Source organism: Phyllobates terribilis, unplaced genomic scaffold (genome assembly GCF_046119375.1).
Source record: "Phyllobates terribilis strain yellow unplaced genomic scaffold, ASM4611937v1 Scaffold_4__5_contigs__length_816908805, whole genome shotgun sequence".
Lineage (NCBI taxonomy): Eukaryota > Metazoa > Chordata > Amphibia > Anura > Dendrobatidae > Phyllobates > Phyllobates terribilis.
This window is the reverse complement of record NW_027362764.1, coordinates 676,489,571-676,501,629: the sequence shown is the minus strand read 5'-3', so window position 1 is coordinate 676,501,629 and position 12,059 is coordinate 676,489,571. Positions and strand designations below refer to the sequence as shown.

Sequence of the window (12,059 nt, the reverse complement as noted above, 5' to 3'; positions counted from 1 at the left end):
CGATGTGCCTACCCGGTGGAATTCAACTCTGCACATGTTGCAGCGACTGTGGCAGCACCGACAAGCCCTGGTGCAATACGTTCTGACGTATAGCCTGGGCCAACGAGATTCAGAGGTGGGGCAAATCACGCTGGAGGAGTGGTCTCAGATCAGGGACCTATGCACCCTTCTGCACAGTTTTGAAATGGCGACGAAGATGTTTAGTGCTGACGATGCCATTATCAGCATGACTATTCCGGTGATTTACATGCTGGAGCACATGTTAAACAGAATTCGGAGTCAGGTGGTGGCACAAGAGGAGGTGGAGGAAGTAGAGGAGGAGGAGTTGTATGCGGAAGGGCTAACATCTGCAAGGTCCAGACGGTCGGCAGCACCAAGGCGGCAGGCATGTGAGGGTGGGGGAGATGGTTTTACCAGGGCGCATGGTAGCAGCCAAACTAGTGAGGAAGGTGCAGGAGCCCAGGAAGAAGTGGAGGACGAACTGATGGAAGACTCATCAGATGAGGGAGACCTTGATCACATTTCTGTTGTGCGAGGTTGGGGGGAGAGTACAGAGGAAGGAAGCATGATTGTTACCTCGCCACCAACACAACAGGGACTTGGTGCTCCTGGATGCGCAACACACATGAGTGCCTTCTTGCTGCACTACCTGCAACATGACCCTCGAATTGTGAGAATTAGAAATAATCCTGACTACTGGGTTGCCACACTGTTAGATCCCCGGTACAAAAGTAAATTTGCAGAAATTATTCCTGCCATAGAAAGGGATGCACGCATGCAGGAGTATCAGCAGAGACTGTTGCAGAATCTTACATGTGCTTTTCCACAAAATACCAGTGGTGCACATAGTGAATCTCACAGTTCCAACTTGCCAACCGTGGGACCGTCAAGTGTTCAGCACTCAAACCGTAACAGAACCACAGTATCTGCTGGTAACATCAATTTTGCGGAATCATTTCACCACTTTTTTAGCCCATCCTTTGCAAGGCCACAGGAGACAAGAAGTCTGACACATAGTCAACGCCTAGAGACGATGGTACAGGAGTATCTCCAAGTAAACATTGAAGCCACGACTGTGTCACTGGACCCTTGCTCTTTTTGGGCTTCCAATCTGGATAAATGGCCGGAGCTAGCCACTTACGCCTTGGAGATCTTGTCATGCCCCGCAGCCAGCGTTCTGTCTGAACGTGTGTTCAGCGCTGCTGGTGGTGTGCTGACAGATAAGCGCACGCGGCTCTCCACTGATAATGTAGACAGACTCACGTTCATAAAGATGAACAAATCATGGATCCGAAACGACTTTTCTACCCCTGTGTCATCCTGGGGAGAGTAAAAGCTTGATGATTGGTTAAAATCACCCTACCAACCGTTTTAAGCTTTCAAATTACTAATCATGTTTATCTGTATCTTGGCTGGAAAATAATTTGGGCTTTGTAGCAGTGTGCAGCACTGATCCTATTATGCCATCTATACTAAAGCTTCACCAGATTTAAAATTAATAATAATTTTTAGCTGCATCTAGCCCGGAAAATAATTTTGGGGCTCCGAGATGCGCAAGACACATAAGTGCCTTCTTGCTGCACTACCTGCAGCATGACCCTCATATTGTCAGAATTCGAAGTAATCATGACTACTGGGTTGCCACACTCTTAGATCCCCCAAACTTTTCGATCAACCTTTTCATTTTAATAAAGACCAAAAAAATGGTCATTTTTGAAATTATAAGCATTAGCAGGTTGTTAGAAACTGAAATCAAACAGTTTTCAACTCAAAACTTTATTCTAGGTGATGTTACATATTCACATAGGACCCCTTGTTCGAAAGGAGCTTCTGAGCTCTCTCGTCCATTGAATTTGTCAGGTTTTGGATGGTTTCTGCTTCAATTGTTTTGCATGAGGACAGAATACCCTCCCAGAGCTGTTGCTTAGATGTGAACTGCCTCCCGCCATCATAGACACTCCTTTTAATGATGCTCCAAAGGTTCTGAATGGGGTACAGGTCAGGGGAGCATGGGGGTCACACCATAAGTTTGTCCCCTTTTATGCCCATATCAGCCAGAGATGCAGATGTTATATGTGCAGCATGAAATGGTGCATTATCATGCAGAAAAATGATCTTGCTGTGAAATACACGGTTCTTCTTCTTGAACCATGGCAGGAAGTGCTGTTTGAGAAAATCCACATACATTATGGAGTTCATCTTTAGCGCCTTCAGGGATCCTAAAGGGGCCGACAATCTCTCTCCCCATGATTCCAGCCCAAAACATTACTCCACCTCCTCCTTGTTGGCTCTGTAGCCGTGTTTGCGTGGGGTGTCCATCAACCAGCCATCCTCCACTCCATCCATCTGGACCATCGAGCGTTGCACGGCACTCATCCGTGAACAAAACAGTTTTGAAATCAGTCTTCATGTAATGTTTGGCCCACTGGAGCCGTTTCTGCTTGTGTGAAGTGGATAGAGGAGGTCGACAGGATGGCGTATGCACAGCTGCAAACCTCTGAAGGACCCTGCATCTTGTTGTTCGGGGGACGTTGGAGGCACAAGCAGCTTCAAAAACTTGTCTGCTCCTATGACAAGGCTTTTTTGCCGCTGCTCTTTCAACCTGACGTAATTGCCTGTAGGAAAGAGTCCTCAATTTGCCCTTATCAGCACGCACACGTGTGTACTGTGAATCAGCTACATACTTCTTGATTGCCAAGACACTTCATCCTGATCATCGCACAATGTTGATTGTAGTCATGCCTTGACCTAAACACTCCACAATTTGTTGCTTCTCAGCAGCCGACACATCCTTTTTCTTTCCCATTTTGGCAGAAAATGTAGGCTGCTTAATAATGTGAGACAGCCTTGTTAAGTAGTCTTGCCTTTCATTGGACACACCTGCCAAACTAATTAGCACAGGTGTCTGCAATTGCTTACAGTGATATAAAGAGCCCTGACACACATCACCATCAATGAGTTTAACTGACAAACAAACAAATTCTTCCCTTATCACTCCTAAACACTTTTTGCATAATAATTTGGAGCGCAGTGTACATGTGCTTTTCCACAAAACACCAGTGGTTCACGTAGTGAATCTTACAGTTCTAACTTGCCAACCGTGGTCTGTATGGAGTTGTTCAATAAAGGGCCCAAAATTAAGATAACATAGATGGGAGAGGTCTCTATGAATAGGAATTCCTAAGTATTTGATACCCTGTGAGGGCCAGGCAAAGGGAAAGTTGGACTGGATGGAATCCTATATGGATTTGGGGAGGGAGACATCGAGGGCCTCAGACTTCGCTGCATTGATTTTAAAATTTGACCATGTAACAAAGTGATCTATTTCAGCCATAACAGCATGGATGGATATATGTGATTGAGTGATATATACTAGGACATCATCAGCAAATAGAGAGCACTTGTACTCGGTGCCTCCCACCTCAATCCACCTAATATTGGGGTTATGGCGAATTGATGAGAGCAGGTGCTCCGTCACTAGGATGTATAAGAGAGGGGACAGAGGACATCCCTGCCTTGTCCCATTGGTGATTGTGAAAGGTGATGAAAATGTTCTGATGCACCCCCTGGGCCTTGGGACACCCGGAGCCGGACCCTTTTTGGTGGATGCTGGTGGTTGTAGTCTTCGTGGCGGCGACCCGGTTCCGTGGCTCAGGGTGGTCAAACCAGTGGCGGAACTATTTATGTGGTTTTGATGTTTAAATGTCCGACTACGCCACCCGTGGATTGCGGTCAGAGTGAACCGCCGCTGCAGGGCAGACCGCTGAGGCTGGTGTTGTGGGTGAAGCAGAGCATAGCATAACTCCCCACGGGAGGAGTATAGCCTCAGGGCAGTGTATGCGGAGGATGGGGGTGATGGTGCAGGGCAGCAGCAGTAACGACACGGAGTCAGTGATGCAGTCCAGGGCCTTTACTCACAGTTCTTATTATCCAGACCACGTCTGCAGGTAACGGCTGCCCACGTCGTACTGTGCTCACCAGGTGAGGGGCTCAGACAACTCCCAGATAACTTTGGAGCACTTCACAGGACCCCCTTTGTGTGTCCTTTGTCTGGCCTTTCTTACCAACCCTTCTGTCCGGCTGCCTCGGGCCTCCTCTTGGTAAACTTGGCGCCAGTTTCCCTGACCCTATGTGGTGCCTTCCTAGCGGGTGTAGCGAGGGGCTGCGCCACATAAAATGTCACAGCCTCCGGTTTCTAGCTGAGGGTCGTTTCCTGCCTCCACTAGTTTCGGGGACCGGTCTCCCCCTTTGGCCTGACCCCTCCACGCAGGTGGATTCGGGCGTGCGGTGGTGACTCGCCCGTCCGCACCCCTGGGATCCCTTCATTCCTCGTTCCTGGAGCCTTCTCCGCTCCTCTTCCTTCCTTCTCCCTCTTCCAGGCCTGGGCCTCTGTTACTAGGCCCGCCTCCGGAGCAGAGCTCATGCAGAGCCCCTGCTCCCTGCCACTTCTGCTCAGACTTCTCTGCACTGAACTAAGATGGTGCCCACCTTTTATACTCCCTTCTCAATGCACCCAGGAACTGCTTCCTCCCTGCTCCTGCACTACAGGGTTCCCCTTCCTCAGTGTTCCCTCCCCCCACTCCAGCCAGGGACAGGGACTGTCGTGCCCATCTCAGAGGCATATTGGTCGCCCTGCCCCACGGCAATGTGTTGTAATGCATGCAGGTGTCTGGTCCTGATCCACACTCCATCCTTACCTGAGAGTGAGATATCACACCTCTGGGTGAGGTGCAATACCTCTGTAGCAACCGAGCCCTCAGGGTGCTACAGTTCCATTTATCTTCAGCCTAGGTGACGTATTGTGATACAGGGCCGTGATTTTGGCTATAAAAGGGTCCCCTAGACCCCTACCCCAAGCTTTTTAAGAGAATCATATATGGCGTGCCAGGAGACTCTATGGAATGCTTTCTCAGCATCCAACGAGAGTATCTAATTACAAATTTTTAACTGCATCTAGCCCAGGAAATACTTTGTGCCTAGTAGCAGTGTCTGCTAGTCAGCGGATTATCCCGGCTGTTAAGCAAGATACACCACCTGTAGTTTAGACACTTAATTTTTTCAAAGGAAATGCTTCGGGACCATGGGATACTCAGTGAAGAGCATCAGGAGGCACCCCAAGGCATAGGGGCTGGGACTGGCAGTAGGATGCCTTGCGGTGGACAGCCGAGCTCGATCCTTATAAAAGCTTTTTAACTGCAGCAGCTTTAGTGGACGCTACTGGAGCTGGAATTACGCGGCTGCTGGCATGAGACTTGCCCTCCAATAGATCCTTGTAAATGGATTTAAAGTGTATTCATTCAAATTAGAGAGACAATTTAAATTAAAAAGCTTAGAGCTGCCTCCACCACAGGGGGGCTCGCTCGACCCACCAGCGGACAGGCACCAGTGTTGGGAGAGGGGGGCTGGCCATCAGGGTTCACCGCGGCTCTGGCACAAACCCGGCGACACGGAGGTGGCACGGGCAGGAGCGGACTGGCCGTGTTGGCTTCTCACTTTTTGGATTTTAGAAGGGCATGACATGCCTATATCTGTGTCTCCCCCTCCTTTTACTCCTCCACCTCTTTTATTTTCGCATGACTATATGTACTTGTCACTTTTCCATGTGTTAGTTATGTCTTCTGAGCAGTTTGTCAGCTTTTGGACATCTTTGAAGGTGTTTTCTATGTGTTTCTATGTGTTTTTGTTTGCCTGCCATTGGTTTTAACGGTGTTCGAAGGTGTTCGACGAACAGTTCGACGAACACACGGGTGTTCGACGAACCGAACCGAACTCGAACACTACGGGGGTGGCTCAACACTAATTAGAACCAACCAATATATGTGTAAGATATTTAAATAATTCTGTTTCTGTATGAATTTGATATTTAATTTTATTTTCTTATATTTCCTTAGAGTTTTCATTCCAAAGCAGGATTTGATAAAAGAACTCTATAATGGATTTATTTCTTTATTCACACAGGTAGTGAAAAAATTGCATTATTTTATGTGTATAACATTTTAAAATAATAACAATATATCTAGTAGAACTATAATATTTATGTAATACTTATTAATTCTTTTGTGTTACTAATATTTTCTGTGCATGAAGTGTTCGTGCAAATTAAAGTAGCTTTACAGCATGACGTGTGACAGCTGCGGCCTTTGAACTTTGAGCTAATAGTATAGGATTCCATTCATTCTATTTTCAACTGATGTAACTTAAGACCGGGCAGCCAGTGAAAAAAGAATCTAAGACAAGAGTTTTTTCAAGTGTCTGAAATTCCAGTGACTTACTCTCATATTATATAATATGTACTTGGGGAATATTCAAAGAAATATAAAGATATTCAATTGATATGGCAATGCGCATTAATAAATTGGGATACAACAATTTTGGGTTAAATATATGCATATATATCTAAAACTTCATATGTGGAATGTTTGAGTTGAACAGATCTGTGAATGTCAGAGTGAAGGTGACAGATGAGTAAATCAGCAGCTGCTAAGTGTGATTGATGTGACAGAGGCCTCGTATGTTTGTATGTTTGCAAAAAAAAAAATGTTTCTTTATGTGAAGGTACAAAAATATATTTAATTCTGAGGAAATTATAATACATAATTAGGTATTATCTACATATATATATTTCTATATTTCTTTAATAATTATTATTTCTTGATTTAACTAATAGTGGATAAGGGCAACCACACATCAAAATGGTTTACAAAGCAAATTTAGATTTAGAATAATTTTCCACATGATAATATTCTTGAATAACTATAATATTATTTTTAATGGTTACCTAAATAGGTACACACCTCTCTTTAGTCAAATCTATGCTACTCATCGATATGAAATTTATGCACAATATTTCTAGAAGAATAATTATTTTTAATTTGGTTCTGATATATACATAAATTTTATAAAATAATATTTTTGGTATTAAGGGGGAAAATGTGTTTTTGATCCTGATTACATAATCACTTTTGAGCAATACTTATTTTCCACACATTTTAATAAAGAAGAAATAATAATAAGGTACTATGGTATAATTAAGAAGGGTATTACATGCAAAGTTGCATAATTTAATATTTTTTGGTGGTACAAGGTTATGACAAATATGAAATCATCCAGATAATGGAGATATAAGGGTATTTTTTATGGAGAATATAATTACTCTGCATTTGTCATTAAAATTTAAAGGCCTTATTTTTATTTTTATTCTTATTTTTACTCTTAATTTTATTTTTCATTTTTAAAATTTTATTCTTACTTTATACTTCTTATTTTTCTATTTTTTCATTTTTTAATTCTCATTTGATTTTATTTCAGTTCAATATCTCAATTGAGAAAACACATTAATATTTAATAAAGTAATGTCTAATACAAGAGTATTGCTTCATTAAATATATATTGCTAAGGAAAAAAATGTTTACATTTTCTGAGTAAACACAACAATTCATTCATTCATTTATTCATTCATTCATTCATTCATACATTCATATATTTATTCATTTTGGTTCAGGAGTATACATTCTTTGATATTATTGGTTTAATAAAGATATAAAAACTTGTTTTTTCAAAATACACTGACACCTATGGGTTGGAAAAGGTAATTACACCTATGACATAAAAATGTTCTCTCATATGGAGAACTTGATTGATAATGAATTATCATCTATTATTGTTTATTATTCCAAACATAATTTATTTTAATATTTTTATAATAATTACATGGATATTACTGATTGCTATGGTACGCTGTGATATTATAGGTTAGGAAAAACTGCCAGATTTGGTATCAGATTAGGGAATGAAGACTTCAATCAAGACATCGCAATTATGAATTCTATCCTAATAAAGACTTTTAATTTTTATAAATCAAAGAGATTCTCAAAAGTTACAAGAAGAAGCAACTGATATCCGGACGTCTCAGAAGGTAACAGGTGTGAATGCTGAGTGTTATAATAGACTGTGTCCATTACATACAATACAATTCACACCACTGATCACCAGGACGGCAGAGGACGATGATCCTATATGTACTGTGTTGTGTTCAAGTTTCATCACGTTCCAGTGGTTTCTTATCACCTGCAACGCTTCAATGAAAGCTGGTGAACAGGTAATACCTGGCATATGTGTCCTGTATATAAAGGACTGAGTACTGGTTATGGTGCTATATAAAGGAGGAAAGTGTCAAGTTAACCCTTGCTTTACTGACCAAAGACGTCACATCTGTTCCAAAAGTGACACGAGACCAGTGCGGACACACGGAAGATTCCAAAGACGATCCAACGTAAGTCCAGGTGACACTGCACAGATATTAAAGCTACATTTCATCCATGGACTTTTGTTTTCTTATCAACTGACACACATGATCTTTCTAATAAAGAGTACAGTTTATGGACTGAACAATAATGAGCACAATTATGGACTGTACAATATCTACATGCTGTAATTTATTTCAAAGGAGTTTTCATCTAAAGACTGTGTTATAAAAGAACCAAGAAGAAGACGAGACGACGACCCGATGACATCAGATGATGACGATTGAACGCGCGATTGCTTCAATTTAGATATAGGGAAGTATAATTATACATATTAAATGAATATTAGTCACGTCTTACCATAACATGAATTCACATCATTATATAACAATAATCCGATATTGATACTATTATTACTATTATTATGGAAATTTAATGATATTGCCAAGGAAGAAGGAAAGAAAAAATGATTGATGAATGTATCTTCTTTTGAGAATTTTCAGTTAAAGTCCTTTTATTCTCAAAAAGGGGGAAATGTTAAATGGTTAATTATGGAAATTCATTTGGAATGTTAATCGATAATCATTTTTCTGAGTTCTATGCCTCAGCCATCGTGTCTAGTTGACATGCGCTATTTGTGTGTGTATTTTTGGTTCACTACCATATGTAGAACAGGTGTCCATACGACTGGCTATAAAAGCCCATGGTACAGAAAGGGGGGGCTCTCTTGCTCTGCCCACCCCACAAGACACAGAATCTTCATGCTGAGAAGCAGATGACATGTAGGCCTGGACACATGCTGGACAAAGACATGATTTACCAGCCAGGATCCAAGGAAAGATGGGTGAATCTCAGCAATTAAACAATTAAGCTAATTATGGATAAATGGACAATTACTTTATAACTAATTATTGTATGTACCTGCTGCAATCTGATTCTTTTTAATGGACAATCCAAGAATAAATAGATACATTTTTTTATAAGAATATCGTGATATTGATACTTTGAGAAGTCCTCAGTAGAAAAAATTAATACAGGAAGAGTATTATTTTACAGTCTCCCAGCCAAGTACTAACCAGGCCTGACCCTGCTTAGTTTCCGAGATCAGATGAGATCAGGCATGTTCAGGGTGATGTGGCCGTAGGCAGAGACACGCCTCTCACTTGCTGCTGAAGGCTAAACCCTTCATCGCGGTAATGTGACAGAAAGAGTAAGTTGGACCCGTAACTTGGGGGCGGAGCGAGACGTCCAGGGGTGAATGAAGGAAGAGGGTGAGATGGTTGCCAGTGACTTTGAGCTGCTCTTCAGGGGGGAGGGTCATGTTGCCTGCAAAGGTCTGCTTAGGGTTAGCGGTGGTTGCCTCCAGCCACGCGGGAGACGCTGGTCCTGGTGAAAAGGAGCCTAGTATTAAAAGTAAAGAAGCAACAATGCTGGAGGCCCACGGTGATCAGAAGGATGCTGGTATTTTGCAGAGATGAAATAGCGCAAGAGTGAAAGCAAATGAAAAAAAGAAAAGAGAATGAATGTGTGCACTTGTGAAAGGGAATGGAAAAAAGGCATAGAAGAGAGTGTCCCCTGCTGGTGGAAGGAAGGAAAAAGCAAAAGCCTACAGCACCTGGTATTCCCAGGCAGTCTCCCATCCAAGTACTAAACAGGCCCAACCCTGCTTAGCTTCCAAGATCAGACAAGATCGGGCGTGTTTAGGATGGTGTGGCCGTAGGCAGCGACAAGCCTCTCACTTGATGCTTTTCTACTTTGAAGTCTGGTTGCCGGATGCCCTTTCCAGTGCTCAGCAAGACCAGGTCCTTTTGTGCTTTCCCTTCTCTTCAATTTTTTTGCTGGCTTCCTTAAAAGGTCTTGTAGACACAATGCCCCACTCAGAGCCGCTGAGCTCACTGATCGGCTGCAGCGCTGTCGACGGAACTTCAGCTTCACGGCCAATGCCACAGGCCGGGAGCAGAGGCGAGACTCACCGGTAGACCCGAGTAGGGTGAGTAGAGCGCGGTTAGTTGCTTTCTAATAGCCTGCAGCCGGGGATTAACTTTTAATGAAAGGGAATAATCCCTTTGACTGTCTGCAGCGCGCCACACCTAGGAAGCGCACTCTCACACACAAGCCAGCATGCACACGTGCTCGCACATGACAACACCCCCTATCTGCCCCTACAACCTCTCCGTCACCATGCGTCAGACTCTCCTGCCTGTTTTATGATTTCAGGGCCTTAGCAGGAATCACTCCCCCCCCTCCCCAATTCCTTCCTTTCCTTCCTTGCACTGAGGTTAGCTCTTTGTCAGCCGTCTGGCTTGGTTACACAAGCTTCTTTGCAGAGAAACATGTTACTTCTGCTGGCCCTCGCTAGGCGGCCGGCATCCAAAACCTTCCCTGGGCACCTGCTGTAAGCCTGGCCCCTTCACGACCCCGGGTGCTTTTAATGCCATCATTTCCACACGGCGAGCTGTGGATTCAATAGGCACTCCTAGCCGTGGCAAGGAGCTCGGTTTCAGGCCTGCGTGGTAGCGTACTTAACTGCCAACTGGCTCACAGGCCTTGGGGCTTCCATCATCTAAGTTACTTAAGGTCGGTGTCCGGCAAGGCGCCGTTCCATGCTAGACGAGCTGGGCAGTAGGGCAAAACGTCATCAAAATGGTCTACAGCACCTGGTGTTCCCAGGAGGTCTCCCATCCAAGTACTAACCATTCCTGACCCTGCTTAGCTTCCAAGTTCAGACGAGATCAGGCGTGTTCAGGGTGGTGTGGCCGTAGGAAGAGACAAGCCTCTCACTTGCTGCTTTTCTACTTTGACGTCTGGCTGCCGGCTGCCCTTTCCAGTGCTCAGCAAGACCAGGTCCTTTTGTGCTTTCCCTTCTCTTCAATTTTTTTGCTGGCTTCCTTAAAAGGTCTTGTAGACACAATGCCCCACTCAGAGCCGCTGAGCTCACTGATCGGCTGCATCGCAGTCGACGGAACGTCAGCTTCACGGCCAATGCCACAGGCCGGGAGCAGAGGCGAGACTCACCGGTAGGCCCGGGTAGGGTGAGTAGAGTGCGGTTAGTTGCTTTCTAATAGCCTGCAGCCGGGGATTAACTTTTAATGAAAGGGAACAATCCCTTTGACTGTTTGCAGTGCGCCACACATAGGAAGCGCACTTTCACACACAAGCCAGCATGCACATGTGCTCGCACATGACGACACCCCCTATCTGCCCCTACAACTTCTCCGTCACCATGCGTCAGACTCTCCTGCCTGTTTTATGATTTCAGGGCCCTAGCAGGAATCACCCCCCCCTCCCCAATTCCTTCCTTGCCTTCCTTGCACTGAGGTTAGCTCTTTGTCAGCCGTCTGGCTTGGTTACACAAGCTTCTTTGCAGAGAAACATGTAACTTCTGGTGGCCCTCGCTAGGCGGCCGGCATCCAAAACCTTCCCTGGGCACCTGCTGAAAGCCTGGCCCCTTCACGGCCCCGGGTGCTTTTAACGCCATCATTTCCACACAGCGAGCTGCGGAGTCAATAAGCACTCCTAGCCGTGGCAAGAAGCTCGGTGTCATGCCTGCGTAAAGGCGGCGGGGTAGCGTACTTAGCTGCCAACTGGCTCAGAGGCCTTGGGGCTTCCATCATCTAAGTTACTTAAGGTCGGTGTCCGGCAAGGCGCCGTTCCATGCTAGCCGAGCTGGGCAGTAGGGCAAAACGTCATCAAAATGGTCTACAGCACCTGGTGTTCCCAGGAGGTATCTCATCCAAGTACTGTCCGAGCCCAGCCCTGCTTTGCTTCTGAGATGAGACAAGATCAGGAGTATCCAAGGTGGTATGGCCAGTAGAC

General features: G+C 44.5%; 3 pseudogenes; all 3 read right to left on the bottom strand.

The window, feature by feature from the left end:
* Positions 1-9,846: 9,846 nt before the first annotated feature.
* LOC141267399 (5S ribosomal RNA) lies at positions 9,847-9,965 on the bottom strand (annotated as a pseudogene).
* A 923-nt stretch (positions 9,966-10,888) lies between these two features.
* On the bottom strand, positions 10,889-11,007 carry LOC141268627 (5S ribosomal RNA; annotated as a pseudogene).
* A 932-nt stretch (positions 11,008-11,939) lies between these two features.
* Positions 11,940-12,059, bottom strand: LOC141269825 (5S ribosomal RNA; annotated as a pseudogene).